We start from the raw sequence: 5,201 nt of genomic DNA on the forward strand, positions 1-5,201 counted from the left end.
AATGCATGAAAGTGAAAAGTGAAAGTGAAGTCACTCAGTCGTGTCTGACTCTTCACAACCCCATGGACTGCAGCCTACCAGGCTCCTCCATCCATGGGATTTTCCAAGCAAGAGTACTGGAGTGGGTTGTCATTGCCTTCTCCGCTCCAGAGCACAGGCTCGGTAATTGTGGCACATGGCTTACTTGCTCTGAAGCATGTGGGATCTCCCCAGATCAGGGATCAAACTTGTGTTTCCTGCATTGGCAGGCAGATTCTTTACCACTGAGCCACCAGGGAAGCCCTATTATTCATATTCTTGAAGGGACTTGAACAGAGGAGAATTCAGTATAGAATTGGGGCAAAGGTCAACAGCTTTAGTTGACTGAAGCCATGAGGGTCAGAAGCATCAGCATCCTTCAGGTACTAGTTGATCTGGTGGTTGAGCACTTGTGAGGGGTGTTGAATTACGAAAAGCAGCTCAAGAAAGTGCTTCTGGCTAATTCATATCATTGAAACAGAACTGGAAGTCTTTATGATTGATTTATTCTTTGCTATTGTTACTTCTCTTGCCTGGTAATGAGGTAGACTCATGATGGGTTCCTGGGCTGGCGTCTGTCAAGTGGAGTAAAATTCAAGCTCTGTTCTCACCCAGACACTCAGTACAAAACTGGTGGCAAAAGCTGAGCCCTGCTAAAGAGAGAAGGTGCCCACTCTTGAGGTCAAGGAAGACTTTCCTTTCTGCACATGCACAGGAAGGCTTCTTGGGGGTCGAAAAGGGAGGAGGCCCCATCCCATAATTAGTGTGGAAATGCACCCACAGACCTCTGTGGTGGGAGCTATCTTAGCAAAAAGCTGTACATGTATCTTGATAAGTGTCCAAGGACCAGTTAGGTGTGAGGAAAGAGACAAGACAATTGGCCAAATGTAAACAGAGAGCCAGAAGGACTATCCTATATAAGTAATTAATTCACCTCTTTCCTGCTTGTTCCTCACTCAGGACCCCAGCATTACTCTTTGAATATGTATTTCTGCCTCCCTTCAGTCTTAAACAGACTGCTTCCCTCTGTGTGCTCTCCCCCTTGTTGTGCTTTCTCTTTAACTTTGTATCTGTTTTTACAGTTTTTGCCTCCTTGAAACATTCTTGCTTTCAAAGGGGGATAAAGAGCCAGGGTCACTTTGCTTCTAATCTCTAGCCTGTGCTGGTCTGGTGGCTAGGATTCTTTCTCATCTAGATTACCCAGGTTCAATTCCTGGGCAGGGAACTAAGATCTGTCTTTAGGACCACTCACTGCTGTCTCTCAGAGATCACTAACAGTCATTGTTCTCGTAAGATCATTATTACTGAGACTTGTTCAAGGGCAAGCATTATGGCCAGGCTTAGATAACAAAATGGCTTGGGGCTAAAATGGCTTCTCTTATGTTAAAAAGCTGTTATCTGGTTCTTTTCTTCTGGGAACCACCCCTACTCTATCTGCTTACAGAATGGAACTTCACCTGTTAAAGGGCTCTGTGTGTTAAGACAACATGTAACAACAATCAGCTCACAAATTACTTTGCACCAGCTCCTGAACCTTTCTTTGCATTCTCCCATCAGATCAGGTTTTTATTTATTTATTGACTGCACCAGAGCAGCATGTGGAATCTTATTTTCCCAGGGATTGAACCTGTGACCCCTGCAGTGGGAGTCTTAACCACTGGACCACCAGTGAATTCCCAGGATTAGTTTCTAATGAAGGGGAAACAATGCCTTTATGGGGTCAGGCAAGGAGAGCAGTAGAATAAGGCCAGATCTTCTGAGATCCAATGATCTCTAGACAGGCCTGGGGATATAATCCTCCAGGCTTCTCTTCTTTCATTCCTTAGTAACTATCTCCAGAGAACTGAGCCCTAGAATATAGGATGCAAGGGTAGGGAAACTGAGAGAGCAAGCAGTGTGTCCGTCAACATTCCATGTTGTAACGCTTTAGGGGGACAGCAGATACTATTTCCCATTTCTGAGTCTTCATATCTTGACCCCTTCCTAGGCCTGTGCTTCTCAAGCTGAGAACAGGGGGCGTTTACAGACCCATGAATGCAGACTTTTCAGTCTTCTTTTAAAACTTAAATTTTTCATTTTCATTTTAATGGGTCATCTTTTTAAAAATAAAAATATTTTCTTCCTGGGTGATTTTGATTACTATCTTTAGTGGTCTGGGGCCTTTGTTAAGGTATTTGCTTGTTTTCAACATTTTTTTTTCTCTTTTTGGTGAAGTCGCACAGCTCTTAGTTCTCTCACCAGGAAACGAGCCCATGACCCCTGCACTGGGAGCTTGGAGTCTTAACCACGGAAACACTAGGGAAGTCCCTTATGTTTGTTTTTTACATATAGTCACAATGATGACAAGGGACCACCCAAAGAGACAAAGTTAAACATTTAATTCAGTGTTTCTGAGTATGTGGTCTATTGTGTTCTCAGAGGTTCAGTTCTAACTCATTCTTTAGATGGTAACAAAAGTGTCTGATCCTTGGGACTTCCTAGCAGTGCAGTAGTTAAGACTGCACTTCCAATGCAGAGGTGTGAGTTCAGTTCCTGGTTGGGGAACTAGGATCCCAAAATACTCCGAGGCTCAACCAAAAGTAAAAAACGTCTCATCCTCAAGGGATATTCCCTCACCCCTCGTCCACTCTCATAGCATCTCTCACTTCTTCATACAACTTATTCTCCATGCCCCAACTATAAGCTCCATGAGAATAGGGACTGTCTCTGTCTCATTCATTTATGTATCCCTAGTTCCCAGCATCCTGTCTAGAACATAGGAGGTGCTCAATAAATATTTGTTGAATGAATGAATGGAGAAGGAGATGAAACGCAAAAGAAATAGAGGCACTTTATTCAGCTCACAGAGAGATGGTCTGACCCAGTCCACCTGTCAATGGCTGCAAAAAAGAAGAAATTAACACATTCCCTCCTATTTTAAAGAAAAATGGCCTTTTTACTTTACTTCCTCATCTCCTCTCCCTCTTTGTTCTATAAAACAAACTGGCATCTAGACCTTGACAAGATGGTTATTTTGAGACATTAGTCTGCCATCTTCTTGGTCTGCTGCTTTCCAACTAAGGTTGCTTTCCTTGCCTCAAAAAAAAAGAAAAGAAATAGAGGCAAGACCCATGGCTTGTGGAATCTGTTGGAACTGAAACATATACACACAAAACAGTAAGAGACCATTACAAAGCAATACATTTGTAGCAGAGTAGTTTTTTTTTTTTTAATTGAGAGAAGCTAATCTCTGAAGGGTCATTGGAGTGGACCTCTCAATTAAGGCACCCATAATACAAATTAGCAATCTTTGTCTAGGGATCAGGATGTAATCAAATCTTCTGTGATTCATTCTAGACTTTCTGTCTTTCCTAGAAATCCGTGAAATGGAGCAGGGAGGGAGAAAAGGTAGATCAGTTTTCAACAAGAACATAAGGATTCCAAGAATCAGAATATTTAGCCTTAGTTGAAGTGGACTCCAGTACTCTTGCCTGGAAAATCTCATGGACGGAGGAGCCTGGTAGGCTGCAGTCCATGGGGTCGCTAAGAGTCGGACACAACTGAGTGACTTCACTTTCACTTTTCACTTTCATGCATTGGAAAAGGAAATGGCAACCCACTCTAGTGTTCTTGCCTGGAGAATCCCAGGGACGGGGGAGCCTGGTGGGCTGCCGTCTATGGGGTCGCACAGAGTCGGACACGACTGCTGAAGTCGGTCGCCTAGCAGCAGCAGCACAGAACCTAGAAATAAAGCTTGAAGGGAAAAAAGGTCTAATTTAGTGATCTGAGACTCAACACAAAATGGAGAGGGCTGTTTTGACACAAGTCTGTGGCTAATGATGACATTACCTCCCCTCCTGGCTGTCCTGGCACGGTCCTTTAGTCTGGGACACAATTGTGAACTGAACAATTGCAAACTGAAGAGGGAGCCAAAGTGAGGACTAAGAATGGAATTCTTCCCTGAAGAGCTGTCATAGCCTGCCTGTGCAGGGAGCTGGACGAGCAAGCCTGAATCACAATAGGGACCTACATATTTTATTAGGAAGAGGAGGACCGTCCAGTGGATCAGGTTATACCAGTTATACATGTAAAACGTAGGAGTAGGAAATGGCAACCCACTCTAGTATTCTTGGCTGTAAATTTCCATGGACAGAGGAGCCTGGCTGGCTGCAGTCCATGGGGTCACAAAAGAGTGGGACACAACTGAGGACATATGCATATGCAAAATACTTGAAAAACTAAAAGGACACAGACTAAAAGGTCAAAAGAACAGGATGAGATTATTCTAGAGTCACACTATTCAATGTGTGTGGTCCATGGACCACCGGCAGCAGCATCCAAGAGCTTGTTAGAAATGCAGAGTAGCAGGTCCCACCTTAGACTTCCTAAGTCAGAACATGCATTTTAACAAGTTCCCCAGATAATGTGTGGGGTCATCAAAGTTTGAAAAGCACTGTCTATAAGATTCTTTGAGGAAGAAGAGCTCAAAAGGCATTAACGAACATGAGGCAAAGGTAAGGCAAGCCTCATCTGGATGGAACCCCAGCCCCCTGCAGAGGAAGCTCAGCATTCTAACCATTGGACTGTTAGGGAATTCCTCCAGGGTTTATTTTGAAGGACCTTGGACAGGATGGGCCACTCTGACCGGCTGTCCCAAATGTAGTGAAAGTCACTCAGTCCTGTCTGACCCTTTGTGACACCATGGACTGTAACATGCCAGGCTCCTCTGTCCATGGAATTTTCCAGGCAAGCATACTTGAGTGGGTTTCCATTTTCTTCTCTAGGGGATCTTCATGACCCAGGGATTGAACCCTGGTCTCTTGCATTGCAGGCTGATTCTTTACTGTCTAAGCTAAATGTAGGGGTAAGTATTAATAGAATAGCACACGTGGGTTTTAGGTGGCCAGACAAAAGGACTGGTCACAGCCGCGATCAGCCACCCCAGCTCCAGCATTCCCCATTATATCCTCTATGGATATATGGATTATATCCCAATCTCCCATTCCAGACCTTCCCCATTATATCCTCTATGGATATATGGATTATATCCCAATCTCCCATTCCAGACCTTCTCCAGACTTTGACGCAGTCGTACCTCGCCTAGCTCGGTATGATTTGGCCTAGTCTGGTCGCAAAGGCCTGGAGCTTCTCGTTTGCTGGGGTGTGGCGGTGAGTCAGTGGGGGAAATGATGTAACGTCCAAAA

Source organism: Bison bison, unplaced genomic scaffold (genome assembly GCF_000754665.1).
Source record: "Bison bison bison isolate TAMUID 2011002044 unplaced genomic scaffold, Bison_UMD1.0 scf7180017863706, whole genome shotgun sequence".
In the NCBI taxonomy this organism is placed as follows: domain Eukaryota; kingdom Metazoa; phylum Chordata; class Mammalia; order Artiodactyla; family Bovidae; genus Bison; species Bison bison.